This window comes from Stenella coeruleoalba (assembly GCF_951394435.1).
Source record: "Stenella coeruleoalba genome assembly, chromosome: 19".
Taxonomy (NCBI): Eukaryota; Metazoa; Chordata; class Mammalia; order Artiodactyla; family Delphinidae; genus Stenella; species Stenella coeruleoalba.
Window position 1 is genome coordinate 57903881 of NC_137165.1, and position 15312 is coordinate 57919192.

General features: G+C 40.9%; 1 long non-coding RNA gene across 1 annotated transcript in view; it reads left to right on the plus strand.

Moving 5' to 3' along the window:
• Positions 1–2431: 2431 nt before the first annotated feature.
• LOC307177484 overlaps positions 2432–15312 on the plus strand; it is a 37216-nt gene continuing 24335 nt past the window's right edge. The window contains exons 1-2 of the long non-coding RNA XR_013825051.1: positions 2432–2827; positions 6650–6721. This is a non-coding gene — a long non-coding RNA (uncharacterized lncRNA). The remainder of the gene's footprint in view (positions 2828–6649; positions 6722–15312) is intronic.

The following is a 15312-nucleotide window of genomic DNA, read 5'->3' on the forward strand; positions in this document are numbered from 1 at the left end:
TTTGCATAGTTGGGTTACTTAAAATACACGTATTATTTTTTTTTTTTTTTGCGGTACGCGGGCCTCTCACTGTTGTGGCCTTTCCCGTTGCAGAGCACAGGCTCCGGACACGCAGGCTCAGCGCCATTGCTCACAGGCCCAGCCGCTCCGCGGCCTGTGGGGTCTTCCTGGGCCAGGGCACGAACCCGCGTCCCCTGCATCGGCAGGCGGACTCTCAACCACTGCGCCACCAGGGAAGCCCACACGTATTATTTTTGCACCTTGAACTTCTCATTCAAATATCATGACAATTTTGCTGCGACAGTTCACGAGTATCTGCAAAATTCTCTTAGTTTTATAGAAGTACCGTAATCTTTACTTTTGTGTAGTTATTATTACATTTATTTTATTAGTATTGTATAGAAGCAATGTGTATATATGGTTGAAAATAATAAAAGTGAGGGCTTGTAGCAGATGAGCAAAATTTTCCTACTCTCCCACCTCCTTCCTAATCATTGCTTCATTCTCCCATTTTTCTCTACAAAAGCAACCACGGATTTAGCTTCTTGTTCTGCTTTTTTAAAATTTAATCTCTTGGTGGTTAGGCTATGACTTTAGCTGATATACCTTTATGGCATGACTTTGTGGAACTTTAATGAGCCAGTGTTGGGCTAATTTACTAAATGATTCTAAATGGCAAGATAAAGAAAACCCAATTCCACTGGAGAAAAGATGCTAATTCCAAACAAAATAAACTATACATCACCATTTCAAATGAGATGAAATCCTTTTTTGAAAGGTACTTTTCTAGTGCAGAAACAAATCAGCTCTATTTTTAACCACCCAGGCAGTTAAAAGTAAGGATAAGCTGTGAATTATACATTAAATATTGTTTATAAACTTTCTAGTGGGGCTTATGTGTCGGGTTCATGTGAATGAGAGGGAACAGAATCAAGCTTTTTTAAAAACTTGATATAAATGCCACTCTCAGATTGTTTGGCTTCTAGAACCCAGACAACCATTACACTGTGGCAGGAGGTAAGTGCTATCAATCTCAACTCTATTTCAAGTTGAAACTTTCGGCCAAACATGGCAAAGTATAAATGTAATTGCTTTTTTTTCCCCCCAAGCCTTAAACCTTATCTGGCTGAAATGAAAAAAGAGGGGGAAAAAGTCTTTAATTTTGTTTTATATACACCAGGAGGAAAACAGAAATCTTTCATCTGAAATCGTTCTGACATTTTGACAATGTATAAAGTGAGGGTCTTCCAATGCATGACTGGAGTCATTTCCAGTAACCAAGGGTTTACACATGTTGAAATGTCTGTGAGATTCAGAATTTCTCCTGGTCACCGGGATTTTCTTTGTATCGTGATGACAGAAACAAAGGTTCCCACTATGCTCAGGGAATTTAAGCAACTGAATTACTCAAAATGTCTAGATCTTCCTCCTTTTTTCACTGAAGCCTCAGTGGAAGCTGTTCATAGAACAATAGGGCTTAAAATCAGTAATTTAAAGAAAGCTTTCCCATTATATTTTTCCTCCTTAATAACATATTTGCTATTATACAGCAACGTTCTTTGTCTTAGTTTAGTTTCTTCCTATAATTTAATCTTATTGTTAAGAATTTCACATCAAGAAAAATTATTCAGGTCTTGGAAATAGGTAAGAGAGGCTACTAGGTTCCTATTGAGTGAAGCATTGGGAATTCTCTAGAAGCTTCCCAGGGACTGTGTGATTCCACAGGAGTGTGCATCTTTGATTGATTTGCCATCGATGAGGCTCTCTGACAACTTTCAAGGAGTTAAATTGTGAAAAACGGGGAGTGATGCAAATGTTTCCTGTTCATGGCCATGCAAATTACTTTTGCCTATTAGAGAATATACATTTCTGTTAAGTCATAGTCTCACTTGAACCACGTTTAACACCTTACTGGTCTCCTCGTTAATTAATGAGTCAAATAAAATATTTGTTCTGCGTTCCCTGTATGTAAGTCATATTTTTGAGTTTTGAAAACACATACCTTAACAGCTGTCATTCATGGAGGCTGTGAATCTCTTGAAGGTTAAAAGTTATTTCAGAAGCAGTCGATTTCCAGACGTCTGTAAATCCTACCAAGATGAATTTCTCACCCGTCATGTGGACACAGCATTTCTTGTCTTTCAAGGAAACAGTAAATCTAACAGAAGTTATATTTGGAAGCGGGGCAAATCTCAATTTCAGGTCTCCAGAGAAAACGCAAAAGGGGGAGAAGAGTGCCTTCTTCATGCACAGCAAAACCTTTAAATGTCATTTTTTTTTTCTGGGTCCGCCACGAGGGCCAGAGCTCTGTGTTGGAGGGGGTCATCGAGAGGACGCGACCGCCGGCTGACCGTGGAGCTGAACCCAGTGATCCGAGGCGCCTCACCTCTCCCCGGCCTTGAAATGTACATTCCGCCCACCTTCTCCAAAGTAGGAGCCGTTTTCAAGGACGCAACGCAGCCTTGAGCAAGCGGTGTGTTATATACCCGTGTGGATGGAATAAGTGACTGAACCCCGTTAAGGCTTCTAGTCAAACTTTTGTTGTTGTTGTTTTTTTTTTTGTGGTACGCGGGCCTCTCACCGCTGTGGCCTCTCCCGTTGGGGAGCACAGGCTCCGGACGCGCAGGCTCAGCGGCCATGGCTCACGGGCCCAGCCGCTCCGCGGCATGTGGGATCCTCCCGGACCAGGGCACGAACCCATTCCGCTGCATCGGCAGGCAGACTCTCAACCACTGCGCCACCAGGGAAGCCCTAGACAAACTTTTAAGATTCTGGCCGTGGATGTGAAGACCTGCTCTTCTCTCTGTGCCCAGGACAAGCCTCGGATGTAAGTTCCCTGTTTCTGAAACCTGCCACCTCCCGGTCTGGAGGTGCTGCCTCTTTTTTCTTCCGTGTCTGCCTGACCTCCGTGCACCGGGGCCGTTTTGGAACCAACACCCTTATCTTCTCGCCTTCCCCCACCCGCCATCTCTTCTCTGGGTTCAAGTCTGAGGAACTAGAGCAGAACAGCTTAGAACTGAGGATCCAGCATCCCTGCATCCTTGGTCTGGCTCTCAGACTAGTAGCTGTGTATCCTTAAGAGAGATGCTTAACCATCCTCTGCCTCAATGTCCTCATTCATAAAAGGAGACGATAATAATTATACTGTTGGGATGATTTCATTGGCTGGTAAATGTAGGTGCACTTTGAATAGTAAGTACTTGATGTCTGGAACCTGGATGAAGGGGAGCTGTGGCTTCCGCCTTCCACTAATGAGAGCAGACAGGAATGGATTTTCTGTAAAGTATCTTCTCACGTTAAATCTCTGAATATATGAATCTAAGCGGCATCTTACACCTTCATCAGGACATTATTACTGCCTCCAGAATAAACGTTTGGAGGATTTGCTCTTTACTGTTAGCTCTCCATGAGTTCTGCATTATGGCTTCGGTTCTTTCATTTGCATTTAATATCAACATAGTTTCAGGGACTTCACTGGCAGTGCAGTGGCTGACTCTGTGCTTCCACTGCAGGGGGCGCGGGTTCAATCCCTGGTCGGAGAACTAAGATCCCCACGTGGTGCACGGCGTGGCCAGAAAAAATAAATAAATAGGTAAAATCAACATAGATTTAGTCGCTTTCTCTCTCCCACTTCAAATGTTCAACATTAACTCTTCTGCGACTACTTTGCTCTTTTCTCCACCTCTTTCACTGTGCTCTCCGAAACCTTCCTACTTCCTTGAATCTGCCATATATTAGATTATGATTTTTCACTGCAGTCTCAATAAGTTTGGTTGCTGTTGTTCCCTCGGGTGAGGACTCTATTTTCTCATCTTCTTGTCTGTCTCAGGGCTTACATAATATCCGGCAGGTAGTACACACTCAGTAACTGTTTGCAGATTGAATGCATAGAAGAAAAAGTGGATGCATGAACCATAAGACCAATGAGATTTCTATTCTTTATCACATTTGAAAATTCCACCCTTTCTTTGATGTCTTGTTGGAGTTTCACAGAGTGAATGAAGACCTCTTTGATCATCTGAGACCTCAGAGATGTTCTTTTTAAAAAATTACTCCAGGATTAGAATACAACTTCTTTCCCTCCCCCCCTTCTTCTTTATTATTATTACTAAATTATTTGTTTTGAAGGCTGATATGTCTTGAGGGTAAGGACAATGTGATATGGTTTGGTACCGCCTTCAGCTGCTCACACAGTGTCAGATTCATGTTAGGTACTGAGTAAATTTTAACTTAGTTGTGGCCTCTCCCGTTGTGGAGCCCAGGCTCCGGACGCGCAGGCTCAGCGGCCATGGCTCACGGGCCCAGCCACTCCGCGGCATGTGGGATCCTCCCGGACTGGGGCACAAACCCAAGTCCCCTGCATTGGCAGGTGGACTCCCAACCACTGCGCCACCAGGGAAGCCCAAGGTTGTCACTTTTCCCATCAATTCATCAAGGGGCAAGAAGCCTCCGTGAATTTCCAAAGGCAAGTACCTGAGAAACCTCCAAGGAGTTTGTGGTCGATTTAACCTAACCTGGCTTCAGAGCAGGCAAATGAGTTGCCGATTTTGTCACTTTGAGTTTCTAAGTTGTGAGCCACGCTAACTATCAACAACTCAATTTTTAGAAAAGACAGAGGAAAAGGAACAGGAAAACAATGCAGCTGTAGGGAAAGTCAGGGGAGACGGGCGTCGGGTACAGATGAAAACGCACACAGAAGACTCAGTGCGTTAGAACTCTGCTAAAGGAGAGGTGATTAGAAGCCGATGAGAAAGAACCTTACTGAATGAAAAGACAAAGTTATGCTATGGCTCTAGGGGCATTTGTTCTGCAGGAGTGTCACACTTTTGAAAGTCTTTGGTTGTTAGTAACAAATATACTTAAATGGCATAAAAACAAAATGACACACAGGGCTGAAGGCTGTGAACCAGTCTGGCAGTACGTAGTTCCACGTTCTGGTTCCTGGGCCTCTTTTCCTTCCTTGGGTTTTGATTGTTTTTTCTGTCAACCAGGGGATGAAAGAGAATAGCAGGCATGTTTTCAATTTCTGGAAAGTTGCAGGATACCCCCGTTACTATTAATTGCAATACACCTTCTGTATTTCTTTTTCAAAAGAAGTGTTGGATTAGGAAATGTACAGGCTCATCAACCAAAGACAGAATGCTGGCTACCAGTTGGACCTCACAGGATATTTTTGGAAAAAAATCCTGGAATGGTGAATGGAAAAAGGACAATCTAAGAGCAAGCCCCACCATTGAAAAGCCATGCACAGGCACGTTTGATTCTGAAATCCCATCTCAGGTCTATAAACTTGGAAAAATGTATTTTCTTTTTTTCTTGGACTGTGTCAATCACTTGTAAGACACCAGAAACGAATTACCCGTTTTATGTTCAAGTCTCTCTAAAATTGTCAAAGGAGAACTGAATGAAATAACAACAGGCCTGCTGTCTGGCAGAGGATAAAGCATGATTTCAGAAAACCATAAGACCCTTAAAAAAAATGCCAACGTTCAAACAATGCCCAGCCTAGGACTGAGCCACAGTTTCTCACAGATAAACAATTTCATAGATTTGACCATTTATCATTTTCTTGCGTTGTGCCCACAAAGTGACGATAAATATAAAACCATGTCAGCCTTGCCACAAACTATGATTTTTGAGAAATAAGTTAAAAATGAAGTTGTTCAATGTTTTGACACTTTTTTTTGGCATAAACGATACCATGCAAGTCTTTCGAGTTTTACCCCTTATTTCACGTTTCAGTGTATTTATCACTTAGTACCCATTGGTTCTATTTTTACTTAATTGAAGTAGACTTTTGGACACACATTCCATCCAACCACTATAAGATTTCTGATGCATCAGTGCCGATTTCAAAGGCTTTAATGGCCTGGATTCGGATAGAAATGTAAAGTTTCCACATCGTCACCATCATGATATAATGAACATACATGAAAATAGGGAGGGTGGGAGGGAGGAAGATGCAAGAGGGAAGAGATATGGGAACATATGTGTATGTACAACTGATTCACTTTGTTATAAAGCAGAAACTAACACACCATTGTAAAGCAATTATACCCCAATAAAGACGTTAAAAAAAGAAAAAAAGCTCTGAGAATGTTGGAGTTACTCCTTTGGGTCCCACTTAGGATGTTTCTTCCATGACATGCTGCCTCTAAAGATGTATTATTTGTTTATATTACTAATCTGTTTACTTCTCCTGTACCCACACTAATGTACAGGGAGCCTCAGAGCTGGTGACCTCTTCCACCACTCTTAAGAGAGCTTCTTTATGTTGCTTTCAAAGTGAGAAGCAGTAGGAATAATATTTATAATGGGAAAAGGATGTGCTAAGCGGGTCAGACAGACCTGGAAGCAAAGGCCAGCTCTGTCTTTTAACAGCTATGTAACTTCTCTGAATCTTAGTTTGTTCATCCATGAAATTGAGATATTAAGACGGACTCTGCCTGTGATGTTTCCAGGGTTTGAAATAATGTAGGTAGGTCTTTAGTAAGTATTAGCTAGTATTAAACAGTATTTCACTCCTTTTGTCACAATTGACCGATTAGGTAGAAATTCCTGTCCCATAGGAGTCTATCATGATTATGACCTATCTAGGGCCTTCCAGACAAAACAGTACATGAGGTCATCATATCTTCTTTTCTTACAGATGTCTTTCCTCTGGAGACTTATGGATATACCTCCCCTACACACTGTCATTTTCAACTGCCGGCAGATACAGGTCAGTCTCATTTTATTAAAATAATAAACAGAATGTAATCGGGGAATCATTTCTGTCTTCTGCATTCCCAGATTCCCCAGAAAAGTTGAAAACTGTTAACAGACCGGTGGCATTGCTAACAAATCATGGGGCCAGAGGACATGCAACGCTCTCCAGCAGACATTTTCCAAATGGTGGAATTACTTTTCTTATTTACAAAATGAAACAAAAGAGCTGCATTATTTCAGCAAAACTTTTGGAGAGCAATATTTAACCCATTCATTGAATGGGTAGTTGGGCTTCTGCATGATAAATGAATGAAAACTTATCTTGTGTGCCCGAACTTTTAAGTAGAAAATGAGACAAAGGAGTAGTTGATATCCAAACCTTCAATGCCCGTTAACAAACTTCTGCAAAGTTTTGCTACATATAGTTTGCCCTCTGTATCCACGGTTGTGGAACCCATGGATACAGAGCGCCAACTGTGCTAAGTCGCTTTATATAAAGAACTTGAGCGTCCACAGATTTTGGTATCTGAGGCAGTCCTGGAACCACGGGATGACTGTATATCTGAAATCATATAATTTAATGCATTTTAAAGCATACATTGCATGGTTCTTAACAAATGAAACTATTGAAATTTGTCCAGCAACTACAAATACCTGTAGGATTATCACAAATATCACCTTCTTTTTCCTCAATTTGATAATAAGAAGTTAATCATATCAGATGTCGCCCTTATCAAACATACTTAATTTCTTTTAATGCTTGAGATTAAGAATGAACTACTGCAGACATTTGCCACCCTAATTCATGTTGCTCTGAAATTTCCACAGTCACACATGTTGCTGTTTTAAAGAAATTAATTCATACCTAAGATACAGTTCTTGAGAGTTCTTAGAACTGATGTTGCGTCTCAAATCACCCCCCAAGCTGAGGTATTACAGCTGAAGAAGATGAGAAGCAGCCTCACGATAGGGAGCTGTCTGAGCATCCTTTAAGTGAAATGTGTTCGCCCATAAACAAAGGAGTTGAACGATTCCATTGGGTAAATGAAAACTTTCCCCCGTAGCCCATGTGGCAGAAAAATCCATAAATTGGTTTCCTAATCATTTTGCTTAACATATATATTTTAGATGATGCGTAATTTGAAAGCCTGATGCAAACATTCTATTTAATTTTCTTTCAAATGTGGGCCAGAGAAAGAGAAATCAAAGGATGATTGTACGATGGATAAATAAATAAAAAACATGCGTGAAAGAAAGGTAGTGAAGGAGATCAGTAAGTTTGCTACAGCATAACACTTATTTGAACGTGTCTTTTGGACTTCATGCCTTTATGAACAGCACCAATGGGAAATGTTATCATTTGAGTCAACCCTGCTGATTCTCAGTCTGAAGGGCCCATTCCTTACGAGACCTCTCCCTCATATATAGATTTATATGTTCTCCCCCATTAGGCCAGGATAGGTTGTGTTTTATTAGGATTAGTGCTTTTATTGTGTGTACAAAGTACATAGGAAAAAAAATCTACACCCCCGCTTTGAACCTGATTCTCTCAGGGATTATTCAAAGGAAAAAAAAGATACTTTTTAGTTTCCTAGGCTACAGCCGTCACTGAGAAAGAGGCCCTCTCCCATCACTGCTTCAAAACCTGTCTTTCTTTCATTCATTTTATTTTTTCCTTCCTAATGTTGAGACATGCTTCTCATTTTTCCCCATGGACTTCACTGTTTTGTGATATCAGATTTTTTTTCCCCCTTCTAAACTCTGTCCCAATCCTCTCTTTCTATGAGATACAAATTACAATCGTTCTCCTTGACTGCTGAGGACATTTTCTTGGAGACATTTATAGATACAAATGCTTCCCCTAGTTTCTTCATATAGATTGCATTCCACGATAATACATTTTGAGCAATTGAATGGAAAGACTCAGCAATGTGATGTGGAAGGCAAGAAGGAAGTTCACCATGGATGGGAAAGGAAATGAACCACCGGCGATGAGATAAATGTGTACAATAAATATACCATTGTACCTCAGGGGATGACAGAGGCACTGCACCTAATGGCTACAGACCATAGGAAAGCCATAAAAATGACATAAAATAGAAGAGTGTACTATTCCCAATAGGCACCCACCCAAATGTCGCTATAAACCTAGCAGCACCACAGAAACAGATGAGCAGATAAATTTCCATGATGCATGGACCACCAGTGGGGCTCAGAGAGATATGATTTAATTGTAGTTTTCTGGCTTATCTTTTCAAAGCAGTTTGCATAGGAATGTGATTGTGAATGAAGTAGGAACTCACTTCAGTTTCCAAAAGCAACTTAAACTACACTTCATTTATAAAGTCAGTAAGGGGGTATGTATACTACTACTAAGACTCACATTGGCTACTGTTAAGGAATTATACAATTATTAAGGAACAATAATACATTATTATCAAGGAATTATTAAGGCTTTTATTAAGGAATAATCAAATTCATGAGTCAGGGATAATTACCTTCTTTTAAAGAAATTATGGTTTCAAAATACATATATATAAATTTTTAAGGTTTTAAAATTGTGAAATATAAATGGTGAATAAAACATAGAATAGTTTCATATCCAGCCGAATGAATTGTAAGAAAAAGGACACCTGTGTTGCACCTGAGTCAAGAAAGAGGACGTTCCTGCATCCCAGAAGCTTCCTCGTGTCTCTTCTCTATCATAAACTGCTCCCTCACCCCTGGTGGCAACCACTTTCCCGATGTTTTAATAGCTTTCTTGAGCCATAACTGACTAAACATATTTAAAGTCTGCAGTTTGATACACTTTGCCATATTTCAATGCTGATAAAACAATGATCATGGGCTTCCCTGGTGGCGCAGTGGTTGAGAGTCCGCCTGCTGATGCAGGGGACATGGGTTCGTGCCCCGGTCCGGGAAGATCCCACATGCCGCGGAGCGGCTGGGCCCGTGAGCCATGGCCGCTGAGCCTGAGCGTCTGGAGCCTGTGCTCCGCAACGGGAGGGGCCGCAACAGTGAGAGGCCCGCGTACCGCAAAAAAAAAAAAAAAAAAAAAAATCATCATCAGGACAATGAACATGTACATTAGCCCCCAGAGTCTCCTTGTGCCCCTTTATAACTTTAGAATTCCTCTTTCTGCATTTCTATCCCCATCCCCAGGTACCCAATCATCTCCTTTCTGTCTCTATATTTTAGTTTGAATTTTCTAGGATCTTCCATACATGGAAGCATACGGTTGTACTATTTTCTTGTCTTTCTGCTTTCACTGAGCACAATGGTTTTGAGATTTGACCTTGTTGCGGTATTCATTCATAGCTCATTGTTTTACATTGCTGAAGAGGATTCTGTTACAAATGGATAAACATTTTTTTTTATCCATTTACCTGTTAATGCACAAATGCATCTTTGCCAGATTGGGATCATTACACATATAAACTCACTGTGAACATTTCTGTACATGTTTTTATACGGACACATGCTTTCCCTTAGGTAAATACTGAGTAGGAGAGCTGGGCTATACTGTATTATTTTAAAGGTTTAGATAACTGCCAAAGGGTTTTTCCAAGGTGCTTGTATCTGTTTACATTCCTACCAACACTGTATGAGAACTTGTTACTCCACATCTTTGTCAAAACTTCATAAGGTCAGTCTTTGAATTTCAGCAATTCTGTTAGGTGTGGAGTCATAGCTCATTGTTTTTAAATGTCATTTTCCAAATGACCAATAGTGTTAAGGAAATTTCCATGTGCTTATTTGCTATCTGTGTATATATTCTTTGGTAAAGTGTCTGTTAAATAATTTCCTCATCTTTTTAAAATTGATCATTTGCTTTTTCATTTTTGAGTTTCCAACATTCTTATATAGTATGGATATAAGCCCTTTATCAGTTATATGATTTGCAGATCTCTTCTCTAAGTCTTTGGTGACTTCATTTCCTTAACAATGTCTTAGGAAGAACAGAGATGTTTAATTTTGGTAAAATACAGCTTATCAAATGGTTTTTTAATGGTTCATGCCTTTCGTATTAGAGTCTAATAAATTTTTATACAGCCAAAGCCAACAAAGATTTTCTCCAAGGTATAGTTAAGAAATGTTATAGTTTTACATTTGACAGTTAGGTCTGTGATCCATTTTCTTTTAAATTTTGTATGTGGTACAAGCATGGATCAAAGCTCCTTCTTTTTTTTTTTTTTCCCCCACATGGGCATCCAACTGTTCCAGCACCATTTATAGAGAATCTTAAATATTCCTTTCTCAATAATTTCTAAAACAAGAAGAGAGAAAAATCAGTAGGCATATAGAAGTATGTAGATAATGTATTTTGAATCAAAATAAAACTTTGTAAGGTGATGGAGAATTGCTGTGGTTTTTAACACTTTAAAAGTGAGAATAGGGCTTCCCTGGTGGCGCAGTGGCTGAGAATCTGCCTGCCAATGCAGGGGACACGGGTTCAAGCCCCGGTCTGGGAAGATCCCACATACCGCAGAGCAACTGGGCCCGTGAGCCACAGCTACTGAGCCTGCGCGTCTGGAGCCTGTGCTCCGCAACAAGAGAGGCCGCGATAGTGAGAGGCCCGCGCACCGCGATGAAGAGTGAGTGGCCTCCGCTAGCCGCAACTAGAGAAAGCCCTCGCACAGAAACGAAGACCCAACGCAGCCAAAATAAATAAATAGCGTTCCCTTTAAAAGAAAAAAAAAAGTGAGAATACACTAGGAAATTTTATTCTTTGTTTCCTTTCCCACAGTGGGCCTGATGGAAATCTGTTTTCCTCCCTAGTGTAACGCCTAGGAAATTATTTGGTCTCAATATCCTGCGTGCCCAATTGCCTATTATCAGGAAGATAAGGGTTGTCGATTCTTGGAAATCGTCAAATGTAATGTTTCATTATGGAACTAATTTCTGGTGGGAGTTTTCCATCAGCTGTTGACAGTATTTCTATTGATGCTTTCAGAATATTTGAGAAAAAATATGAAAAATTTCTCCCAATCAATGAAAATAAAAATTCTATAAATATTCAGAAAGAATGTCATGAATAGATCATTATGCCAAGTAATTTACCTGGGAACAAATGCAGTTTCGGGCAGAATTCAGATTCCTGGGCTATTTGTGATGACCTAAAATGTCAATTACGATACTAGTAAATTGCCTTTGAAAGAACAGCCCCAGTAACTATCACGCTTATATGTGTCAGGAGCTGTAATTTTGTATGTTTCAAATACTTAATCTAGAAAAAAGCAGTGAGGTTAAAAGTGAAGACAGTGTGCAAGGAAGAAGTAGAAAATAATAATTAAGACCTAACTTTAGACCTAAAATTCTTGAACCACATTAAGCTAAACAGTTATTTTATTTTCCCCAGTTTGAACGTCGCATGCTGTTATGTAACAGGACACTACAGATGTATATTCGTTTATTTAGCTTTGCTGAGAGAGAAAACCGAAGCCAGAATTGTCAAGTACACACACACTTAAGAAAATACATTACAACACAGGCACTTTGGAGAGGTAAATCCCTGAGCTGTGTCTCCTTCAACATGTATAAAAATGGAAATGTTTGCAAGACATCCACCTTGAAAACACTAAGAATATAAACTGTCATCCAGGTTGGCTGCCCTATCCAGCTAATACCTGTTCCATATCTTGTTACCATGAAAGTTTCATAGCTCCTTCACAAGATGTATCCTTGGGACATCTTGACTTTAAGAGATTATTATTAGCTCCTGTGAAATACAACCCAATACGTATGACCCCACTGTTGTTACTCCGTAACTGAGCTAGACTCTACATGGCTTGAATTTACCTAATCGAGAAACATTAAACATTAAACATTAAACATTAAAATCGAGAAACATTAAACATTAAACATTGCTCTCACCATTTGTGATGGTCTGTCTTAAAAATCATACTCTGATTCATTTCTTAAAAGACACAAAAAGGGAAAGATTCTTCTAACACAATAGCCATTTAGATGCTGTGTTGATGATGTGTTTGCATCCACTGGCTTAAACATCTTAGGATAAGGAATGATACTCCATAAGAAAATAGTTAAAAAAAAAAGCATTATATGTAGAGAATCTGTTCCTTTCCAAACAGACTGCTAATGATTAAGAGTCGATTATGATCTGTTCTGATTCAAAAAGACTGAGATAGACTATTAATAATTTAAAGAACTAGACCTTGGATAAGAGGCTCATTGTTCCGTGAGGTTGTGCTTGCAAAGTGTCCTGACCCGGCTCCCCAGAATTCCCACTTGAGGACCCAGGTTCTCATTCTAGGTGTTAGAAGTAATGCCTGCTGACACAGCTGACTCTTTCCCCAGGGACGCCCTTGGCCTGGAGGCACCTGTGTCCAATGATTTGTCTGTACATCAGGTCTGGCCCCTTTGCCTGGACTTGGGGCCTCTTTGAAGGACCACCCCAGCTGCAGAGCTTCCCGTGGGATTGGCTGAAGCCCTCCTGGCACCTGCTCAAGGCTGCCTCTTGTTCATAGGGAGACCACCCCCAGTTCCAGGCCATGTGGGCCCCTTCCACCTGGCAGGTGGCCTGCGGACAGTTTACTTCTCCCAGCCGAGTGAGGGGGAGTCTCTACGGCTCCGATGGAATTAAGACTGAGTCTTACATAATGTGACATAATCACAGGAGGAACAGCCCATCCCATTGCCATATTCTATTGGCTGAAGCAAGTCCGAGACCCCACTCACACTATAAAGGTATTAATACTAGAAGACAAGAATCACTGCAGGGCAGAGGTCAGAGGGTGGGCTTAGGGTCTGTCCACCCAATAGATAGTGGAGACCATGGGTCACTGTCTGTTGTTTCTCTGTTTTTGTATCTCTAGAGCCTCTCAGGTTGAATTCCTTCCAATAAACATCTCCATCTCCTTGGTCAGTGATAGATGGAGGAGGGGAAAGGGGAGGGGAGGAGGAAATGAAGAGGGAGAGGGCCACAGGCTCTGAGACTTCAAACCCTTTGTATTAAGTTCACCCATTTTGCCATACTCAGTGCTACCTTATCCTACCCCTGGGTGGTGCCTACTGTCTCTAGGGGTTAACCCCTCCTGAGGATTTTCGGGTCAGTTAATACACTTCTTTATCAAATTCCCATCAGACTCTGCGGTTGCAAATTCTTACCATCTGCTGAGTTCCTTCCTCTGCGGCATATGACAGTTCTCCAGCCTGTTGAAATATCTCAATTTCAGTTGAGTTCTCTCCAGTTTTTTGTTTTTTTGTTTTTTTTTTTTGGTCTTTGTGGGTTGTTCTTTCCTTTTATGTTGTTTTATTGTGACTTTCATGAGGCACGAAGAGGGAGAAAAAATAAAGGTGTCTGGGCCTGCTGCCTTATTTAACTAGTCATTTCTCCTTAAGATGCTGGATTTTGCCTTTTCTCATGTAGCCCCTGCTCTCCCTTGTACCATGTTATCCCATGGAAGGTTGACACCTGGACAGTTTCTCTGTTTTCCCACATCACAGGAAGCACTTTTAAAGGTTTCTTGCCTTACCACATATAGAAGGAAAATAAAAAACAAGGATTAACTAATAACTGCCGTTAGACGCAGCAACACTTAGGGCCAGGAACAGTCATGGCCAGAGCAGGTATCATCCTCAGAAGAGGTCTGATGGGGACACTCAAAGGTCGCAATACCCATGTCCCTCCCAGCAAACTCACCTCTTAGCCAGAGAGGTAGCCTTGCCCTTGGCCTGCTGTAAGGTACTCATTAATCAGTACACTTGAGGAAGTACCTCGGCATATTTCACAAGGATAGGCTATACAGTCATTACAATCATTGTACATGGGACAGTAACAATATGGAGTTGTGGCCCTCCGAGTCCATTTCTAAGTCTGTCACCCAGTAGGAGAGAAACAGCAGGATTTCAGCACTTTTCAGGGCATCCCAGTGTCTTTACTCCAAATCACCAGGGAGAAAATGCATTCGCTCACGGTCGTACACCTGCCCTGAAAAAGGCACTCTAATTCCATAAAGGGAATGCAAAAGCCAACAAGAGCAAACAAGAAGGTTCTGCAGACTTAGATCCCGTAAGCGCAACTAACTGAAAGTACCAGAAAGGCTGCATCAGGGGTCCTGAACATCCTCCCCCCACGCACCGAATCAAATGGCAGGTGTTGCACTTGAACTTCATAACTAACATTTGTTGAGGTACTTGTTCCATAATGAAGAAGTAAGCTACCCCGAAATGAATTCACGTCGCCATTGCTTGGGATGGAAATGCTGCTGACAGGTTTAACGTGGCCGTAGTTTTTAGTTCTTAGTCTTAAGAATTATCTGATATATTGGAGCTCATTCACATTCTTTGTCTTGAGTTATTCTAATAGACGTAACGTGCGGAGGTGTGCGTGTAAGTGTGTGTACGTGTGTGCAGGCAAATTAAAAAAATATTTTTAAATTATATTTTAATTGCTGATTGCGTGACTCACAACAGTTATCCACATGTTTCAGATGAGGATAAATGAAAGAACTTAACAACATGATTCGACCAAGTCGATTCTACTCTAAGGACCTTTCACTCCATATTCCTGGCTTATCTCAGTAAGAGACAGAGCTACAAAGAACTCTCTCCCTTTTTTTTTTGTAATTAACATAGAGACAC